At 40.9% G+C, this 9,469-nt stretch overlaps 1 pseudogene; it reads left to right on the forward strand.

Annotated features, from left to right (window-relative positions):
- The first annotated feature begins 697 nt into the window (after positions 1-697).
- LOC114005026 (serine/arginine-rich splicing factor 6-like) lies at positions 698-9,185 on the forward strand (annotated as a pseudogene).
- Positions 9,186-9,469: the final 284 nt, after the last annotated feature.

Raw genomic sequence — 9,469 nt, forward strand, 5'->3', positions numbered from 1 at the left:
GAGGGACAGAGGGAGAGAGAGAGAGAGAATGTCAGAAAACAAGCTGCCAGGTCTTGCAGTCAGCCATTATGGGAATTTAGCACCCTTAACCACCATGCCACCTGCCAGCCATTGGACGCTACATTTTATTAAATGTTTTTTCTGCATCTATAGATATAACTATATGGCTTTTGTCATTATTTCTGTTAATGTGATACACTACATTTATTGTTTTGCACATGTTGAACCATTCTCACATCCCTGGGATAAAGCCTACCTGGCTGTGGTATATAATCCTTCTTCTTTTTTTTTTTTAGAATTATTTTATTTAACTTTATTTATTTATTTATTTATTTTTATTTGACCAGAAAGGGACAGAGTGAGAGAGAAAGAGAGAGAAAGCTGGCAGGTCTGGGACACGAGCCATGGTCAGCCATGTGGGAGTCCAGCCCTAGTGTATAACCTTCTTAATGTGCTGGTGGATTTGGTTTGCCAGCACATTATTGAGAGTTCTTGCAACGGTGTTCATCATGGATGTTGGTCTATAGTTTTTTTCTTTTTGTTACGTCCTTGTCTGGTTTTGATATCAAGGCGATAGAGGCTTCATAGAATTAGGTTGGAAGGGTGCCTTCCTTTTGAATCTTTAGAGATAGTAGGAGGAGAACTTGGGGTTAGTTCTTTTACAAGTTTTGTAGAATTCGGAGGTGAAGCCATCTGAATGTTGGGAGACTATTACCGATTCAATCTCACCGCTTGTTATTGGTCTGTTCAGTTTTTCTATTTCATCCTAATTCAGGCTAGGTAAGTTGCACATGTCCAGAAATGTGTCCATCTCATCTAGATTTTCTAGGTTGTTGGTGTATAGTTGTTTGTAGTAGTCTCTCATTTTTTTTTTGTATTTCTGATATATCAGTTGTGATATTATTAATATTACCAGTATTATTACTGATTTTATCTATCTGATTCCTTTCTCTATTTTTCTTGATTAGTCTAGCTAATAGCTTGTCAATTTTTTATCCTCTAAAAACACTTTTTGTTTCATTGTTTTTTGTGTGTGTGTAGTTCTTTTATTCTCTATTTAATTTATTACAGCTCTAATCTTTACTATTTATTTTCTTCTGTTGTTGTTGTTGCTTTTCCAGTTCCTTGAGATACAATGTTAAGTTATTCATTTGCCACTTCTTGTTTTTTTTCTATTTTCTAAAAGAAATCATCTCGTCATCTCTCTTTTTTTTTCTCCCTAGAGGGCATATACACTCACCAGAAAGAGAGAGAGCGAGGGAGAAAGCGTGGTCAGCCCCAATACCTTCCTTATTCCTCCAGCCTTTCTAGAGTTGGAGCTTGCGTCCTTGCCTGGCATGTTTTTCAGACCATCAGGACTGGTCTCTGAATCCTCGTTGGTCGTGTGCGATCTGGCTCCTTTATCCACTAAGATACAAAGCCAGTTCTAAAGTCATCCATTTAGGCCCTCAGAAAACCTAAACAGCACCGCTGCATGAATTAGAAGGAAGGCTTCCTCCGCAGGGTGAAGCAGACTCCGAGCCAGTTCTCGCAGTTTGTTTAGCAGAATACAGGTTAGGTTTCAGTCTCCACTTACTCTTTTGCTAGTCACCCTGGGGCGGAAAATAATTGCCAGAACTGTTTCTGTAATATCATAAGGAAGCATTCAGTATCAAGATGTGTGCTTATTCTCTTTGAGAGGCCAGGTCCCTTTGTGATCGGTGAGTCAGGGCAAAACACACAACACTCTGCACACAGTCGAACACTCTGTGATCCCAAAGCATGGCAGTATTTAGAAGCTGAGTCATCTTAAGTAAACGTCAGCTCCTCTCCTCCATCTTAGTTTTAGGTATCTGGTGCACATGGGAATGACAAAAACCCTGGAAAAAAGTTAACACTTAATTTGGGACCCACAGCAGAGCTGAATTCCTTATTAAAGACATATCGCTCAGCATCTTTTCCTTTTTGCTGTTCCAGTGTCTCCAACCCCAAGAGATTCCTCATAGTGTAACTGGATTCATTTGGTCCTCCTCGAGGTGCCCAAGCCTTCATCTGGTTAGCAAGGGCTTATTTCTGGTACAAATGAGGAGAGCACTGGGGACCATTCCCAAAGCAATTTCTCTCCCTAAATATAAAAGCCTGGGTGTTTTCCTCCCTTATTTTCTTTCTTTCTTTCTTTCTTTCCTTTCTTTCCTTTCTTTCCTTTCTTTCCTTTCTTTCCTTTCTTTCCTTTCTTTCCTTTCTTTCTTTCTTTCTTTCTTTCTTTCTTTCTTTCTTTCTTTCTTTCTTTCTTTCTTTCTTTCTTTCTTTTTATGGTCAGTCATTGTATGTCTTTACAGCGTACAAAAAGAATTTTCCCAGCATGAATACACTGTATATTAGTCCAGTCAAAGATATTACCATATGCATTATTAAACAGATAATTTTCTGTTTTTTTGTCTCTTAAATGTTTTGCCTATTTTTCTCCCCTTTCATTCTCTCCCTCCCAGCACACTCCCCAGTTTCCCAGCCTCCTTTCACATTGTGAAGCTGGGTCTTTAACAGACGTGTAGGTCCCCATTTTGCACTCCCATTGGCCCATTTTTTATGTAAACGAGTATTGTTCTGATAGGTTGCTAGTGGAGCCCACATTTTCACTGTCACTGCAGCCGGGGTCAGCTTTAGGTCACTCAGCCTTTTCAGCGCATGCCTCCTGCAAACAAAAGTTCAAAACAGGAGTTACCATTAGGTTTTTCTTGGTTAGGGTAGTTCTGGCAGGTTATAATACATGGAGAACCACTGGCCTGAGGCTGAGGTGGATTCTTGTGTTCAGCCAACCTGCAGAATGAAGGAAAAACTAACATGTGCACAGTGTAGCAAGATGCCTGTTGTGTCTTTGACACAGTAGTTTCCAAGCACTTCACTATCATATAAAACACGCTATGTTCCTCTTTACTATCTTCAATTATAATTCACAGATAACATTTTTATACATAAACTCAGGCAATTCGTTCAGTCTGAGGGCTCAGAATCATTGCTTCTCTTGCATTAACAATTTTTCCTCTCTACTGGATCTTTATTATCAACAATCAGGCTATTACTTTAACATCTTAAAAACAGACAAAACAGGACCAGCCCCATAGCATAGTGGTTAAGCGAGCTCTATCCTACAAAACCAACCATGGCTTGAATCCGCTTGTGCATGCCTGCCCCAAATCCCAGCTGGATGGAGAAATGGAGAAGGGACGGTGTTGTGACCATGTCCCATTTGGACGTGCTTACTCCCTCTCATTTTTCTCTCTGTCTCATTTGGTGAGTGCACATACTCTCTAGCAATGAAAAAAAAAAATGCAAAAAGCAACAGTTAAACGTTTTGATGCTCACTTTCATCCAGCCTCATGACTTTATATACCAAACTGTATTGATGTCTCCCCTTTTATAGCTCTAGCCCAGGCTCTTCAGATCTGCAAATTGCTATATACACTGTATTCAACTATCACTTAGCAACTCAACTTGTAATTTCTTCTTCTTCTTTTTTTTAAAGAATTATTTCAGGGGCTGGTAGGTGGCATGGTGGTTAAGGCGCTGGACTCCCACATGGTTTGAGTCCCAGACCTGGTGGCTTGCTTTCTCACTTTCTCTCTCTCTCTTTCTCCCCCTCTGTTTAAAAAGATAAAAAAAATAGGGAACCAGCAGTTAGCGTAATGGCTATGTCGCTGGACTCCCACGTAGTTGACCACAGTTCGCGTCTCAGACCCAGTGGCTTAAAATCACGCCAGGCGCGTGTGCATGCGTGCCCAAGATCCCGAGAGGAGAATGGAGAAGAAGGGATTGCGCGTGACCATCCCTCCTGGGGGGTGATTTCTCGCTTTCTGTCTCTCTGTCTCTCTTTGTCTGTCTGGCGAGTGCACGCGCTCTATCGCGAAAACCTCTCCAAAAAAAAAAAAAGATAAAAAAAAACAAATAAAATAAAATAAATACATCTTTAAAAGAAAGAAATTATTATTTCATTTAAGTTTTAAATTCATTGTTATTATTTTATTTTGAAGTTGACCAGAGAGAGACAGAGGTGATACCATGTCACCTGCTGGCCCCTGAACTTGTAAATTCAACAGACATGTTGAACTTAACATTGACATGGGGTTGGGTTTGTGGAAAAAACCTGCAAAGATACATACCAAAATGCGAGTAGCAGTAGGATGGTGAAATTCTTGTGTGTGTATTTGTATGTTTCTCTGTACTATTATGTAAATATTCTATAATAAGCATTAAAACAAAAAAAGTTTTGCAAAAACTGCTGTTTTTTTAATTCTTAAAAAAGATTTATCCATATATTTAATTTTATTTGTTATTATTATTTTTAAAATTTAACCAGGGAGAGAGAGAGAAAGCAAGCCTCCAAGTCTGACACTGGAACTGTGGTCGGCCATGTGGGAGTCCAACACCTTAACCACCACATCACCTGCTGGCTCCTAAAACCTGTTATTTTATCCATATACAGTTTTGTTCGTTTGTTTGTTTTTAAATTCTGTCAGAGGGTGCACATACTTCCTGGAGAGAGAAAGAGAGGGAAAGTGAGAAACCCTAACCCTCGTGGGGGATGATTAAGCCACAATACCCTTTCTTCTCTTGTTCCCTCCTTGAGGGATTTTAGGCAGGCAAATATACATGTCATTGAGTTTTTCAATGCTGGGTCCAGGACATAAGACATACAGTCAGTCAAGTAGGATCCAGCGGCCTCGACCACCACGGTCCCCATGTATAAGTTTTTATGTGGATATACATTTTCATTTCTCTGGGTTAAATGCCCAGGAGTGCTAGGTTGTATAATAAATATATTGTTGGGCTTTTTTTGGAGAGATTTTTGCTGTAGGGCACGTGCAATTGCTGGAGAGACAGAGAGACAGAAAGTGAGAATTCCCCCCCCCCCATGGTGATGGCCACGCTATAATCCCGTCTCCATTCTCCTCTCAGAATTTTGCACACGTGCCTGTCATTTAAAGTCACTGGGTCTGCGACTTTGACCAGTCAACTATGTGGGAGTCCAGTGATAGACTCATTATGCCTTCTGCTGGTCCCATATTGTTGGTATTTTAAGTCTCCTAAACTGTTCTCTAGATTGGCTATAACATTTTATATCCCCCCAGCAATGTATGAGAGATCGAGTTTCTCTGCACCCTTGTCAGCATTTGGTATTGTTGCTGAACTCGAGCCAAGTCACCAGGTGTAGTGAAGGAAAGTACAGCTTTACTGCCACACACAAACCAGGGAGAGCAGGCCCCTACTGCTGAAGGAAACTGGTCTACCAGAGGAGTTCCACATGAGCATTTTTAAGAGCAAAATTAAGGGGGGATGTGTCTCAGGGTAAGGCTTGACTTGATGATTGGTTACGGAAGGTACTGATCAGCTCCTGGGTTTTCTCGGTTGATGGGACCTCAGATAATCAATTTCTGTTCTTGCAGGGTTACAAGAACTTGAGAAGAATTGACCTTGATCTCTATTAAAATAACATAGACAACCTTACATCTGGAATTTGGGGAGCATTGAAGGAGAAAACTGGGCGATAGGTCACATTGTAAATCTGTTACTATTTGAAGGTCATTTTGTTTACTGGGAACTAAGCTACACCTTCAAGCAATTACACTAGACATGGAATGTGCACAGTTTAAGTCTGGAAGCTGAAGTCTTGCTTAGGCCATTACAAAAAAAAAATTGACAGAGGGTATGTGTAATCAAAGAGAAATAGTGAGAGAGAGAAAGTACCCCCCCCATGAGGCATGGTCACATCACAATCCCTTCTCATTTCTCCGCCCTGCTGGGATTTGGGGCACACAGATACATGCACCCAGCCTGTTCCTCAAGCCAGGCCAGGATTCAAAACATGGTTGGCTGTGTGGGATCTGGGCTCTCTTTAACTACTAGACTACAGGGCCAGACCCACATTTAACTTTCTTTTTAAAAAATGAAACATTATTTTATAAAATTTTCCAGAGGGCATGTGTGCTGGCAGTTGGGAGTAGGTGAGGCAGGGAGAATGAAGCTCCATAGGCATGATCAAGCTAAAATTCCTTCTCCTTCATCTCTCTCACCTGTTGGGATTTGGAACACACACGCGTTCCCAGTGTGTTTTCTAAGCTGCTGGGTCCAGGACTTTAACCATGCAGTTGGCCATGTGAGATCTAGCCACCTTAACCACCATGCCACTAGCTAGCTTTAGTATTACAACTATTTTAATCACCAGAGGGCACGTACACTTGCCAGAGAGACAGAGAGAAAGCACTGTCAGTGGAGCATGCTGACACCAATTTTTTCCTTCCATTTCTCCATCCCATCAGGATTTGAGGCATACATGCTCATAGCATTTGTTTTTTGTTTTTTTGTTTTGTTTTGTTTTGTTTTTTGAGAGAGATTTTTGCTTTAGGGTGTATGTGTTTACTGGAGAGCCAGAGAGACAGAAAAGAAGAAATCATCCCCCACAGGGGATGACCATGCCACAATCCCTTCTCCTCCATTCTCTCCTCAGGATTTTGGGCATGCATGCCCTCATGCCCAGCATGAGTTTTTGTATTTTTTTAAGAATTATTTTAATTTAATTCTTATTTTTTAATTTGCTATAAGGCACATGTGTTCACCAGAGAGAGACAGAGAGAGAGAGCGAGCGAGAAAGTGAGAAAGTGAGAAAGCAAGCCACCAGGTCCAGGACTCAAACTGTGGTCACCCATGTGAGAGTTCAGCACTTTAACCACCATGCCATCTGCTGCTCCCAGTGCCCAGCATGAATTTTAAGCCCCTGGGTCCAGGACTCGAATCACAGTCAACTATATGGGAGTCCAGTGACATAACCATTATACCATCTGCTGGTCTCTCTTGCATGTTTTCCAAGCCAAGAGGCCTGGACTCAAAAATTGGTGGGCCATATGGGATCCAGCTCTCTATGCACTGTGCTTAACCACTGTGTCACAAAACCAGCCTGAGTTGTTGTTATTATTATTGTAAATTATAAATATCAGTGCTTCAAAAGATGAGCTTGACGAACTCTTTAAGTCAGAAGTGGCTCCCTGACCACATTTGAAAATTCCTGCCCTAATGACAAAGGCAAACATCCTCCTAATGGGCCTCTTTTGTGTCTGGAGAGGATTTTGACAGTGCTTTAACAATCTCCAGAGTGCTTCTTAAAATATTATCTCAGATTGTGGAGCTGGACTTGGCCACCATTGCTCACTCGCAGCCGCACTCCCCAGTCCTCCGACCGCCACCTGCCACAGACTCACCATGCATCTACATAGGACACCTGAGCTACAGCATCCAGGTGAAGGACATCCAGCATTTTTCCAGTGGCTGTCTCGAAGTAGACCTCAAAAACGGGTAGGGCTTTGTGGAGGGAGGACTCCCGTGAAGCTGATGACCCCATTTAGAGGTGAAGGGCAAGGAGCTCCGGGCGAATGTGATCGTGGATCACAGCCACGGCCCATGCCGGGATCCCACGGCAACAGCTAGGGAAGCCCGGATGGTGGAGGTGAGTACTGCAGTCGGATAACCTCTGACAAGTGCAACTGTGGACCACCTGTTCGTACGGAATATAAGCTTATTGCAGAAAATCTTTCTAGTCGCTGCAGTTGGCAAGATTTAAAGGATTTTATGGGACAAGCAGGTGAAGGGACCTATGCAGATGCTCATAAGGAACACACAAAGAGGGTGTAAGCGAGTTTTCGCTCCTACTCTGACATGAAGCGTGCTTTGGATAAACTGGATGATACAGAAATAAATGGCAGGAGTATTAGGTTTACATAAGATAAGCCACAAGAAAGTTGTAGATGGTCTTGTTCTGGAAGCAGATCCAGGTCACGGAGATCACGAAGTAGGCGTCGCAGGAGCAGCCACAGTAGATCTGAAAGTATCTCAAAAAGTCAGTCTGGACTGAGGTCATGTCGGGGAGCAAAGGTCACTCATGTTCTCCATCAAAAGGCAGGAAATCGGAGGGACAGTGTCTGGAGATGAATATTATATCCCAGAATTCAATCTGTAAGATCAAACCTCAACAGAAGAAAGATTAAGTACATGAGACTGAACTGATGAAACAACATTCTGTGACTTGACTAAAATATTGCTGCTTTTCTTCTAAGGTTTGTTGTCTGATTTTAAAGGATTTTTGTCCTGTCTTGAGCTGTCGATAAGTTCATGTACCTACTATTTGAACAGAATACTAACCTGTTTCTAGGCTTTAAGTTTCAAGGAAATATCATTACCAGTTCAAAACTGCCTTTCTTGAAATTTCCAGCTGAACTTGCTATTGAAAGTAGTTAGATTACTTATGATATTGTGTGATCAACAAAATGTTGGGGGAAAAGGAATGGAAGACAACTGTATACAGCAGAGATAGTGTAATAAGAGAGTGGGAAAGGGCAGAGGGTCAAACATAGGATAAAAAACATATATATACACATACATATATATGAAAGTAGAAATGGAATATTATTGATGATAACATGCATGATTAAGCCACTATGTAGTTTATTCTAGATGAGAAACCACATTTAGTATGTTGTGATGATTCTCAGGGAATGAAAAAAAGTGGCAGGAGAAAAAAAACCAGTAAAACTATTCGTATTGAAATTTAAAAAAGAAAAAGAAAATGGCCATTCTAACTGGGGTAACGTGAAACCACATTGTAGCTTTGATTTATATTTTGTTGGTAATTAGTAATATTAAATATTTTTTATACTTGGCCAAAAAAATAAAAATAAAAAGGCAGGAAATCTAGATCAAAAAGCGAATCTAAGGTCAAGTCGGATTGAGGGTCCAGCTCATCATGTTCTTGAGGCAGATCTAAGGATAAATATGAGAAATCTCGAAGCAGGTCTCCATCTCGATCCCCCACAAAAATGGGAAAGGTGAGATATAAAGTCAAAATCCAGGTCAAGGAGTCATCTCGTTCCAATTCCCTACCTGTTCCACCCTCAAAGGTTTGTTCTGTGTCCCCTCCACCAAAAAGAGCTACTTTAAGGTCTCATTCTAGATCTCGCTCAAAGTCAAGATCAAGGTCAAGATCAAGCTCAGAGATTAACCCAGAACTCTACAATCTTTGCACACGATTTCGGAACACTTCCTATTTGCTTAGGCAGTTACTCCTCCATGTTTATACCTGGTCTCTTCAGCAAGAGGAACCTCCTGAAAACAGGGGCATGCAGAAATTTGATTTGTACCCAAAATTGATGGCAAAAAGATGAGGTTTTAAGGAAATGGTGGCATAAAGTCAAAGACCCTCTCCCTTTTGTAGAATTAAGATGACTTAGATTTTATAGCTTTTGAGCTAATTAACTTTTGTAAAGATTAAGCTTAGTTAGGTTTTTTTTTTTCAATATTTCAGCAGAAACTGTTACAGGGGTGTTTTTGTTGCTTATTTTAAGTTAACTGTTTCAAGTTCAGAATACTTAAGACTTTAGAGGGAGAACCCAATTTTCAATTATGTTGGCTTTTTTTTTTTTTTTTTTTTTTGGGGGGTTTTTATCTT

This window comes from Tupaia chinensis, unplaced genomic scaffold (genome assembly GCF_000334495.1).
Source record: "Tupaia chinensis unplaced genomic scaffold, TupChi_1.0 Scaffold141372_1, whole genome shotgun sequence".
Lineage (NCBI taxonomy): Eukaryota > Metazoa > Chordata > Mammalia > Scandentia > Tupaiidae > Tupaia > Tupaia belangeri.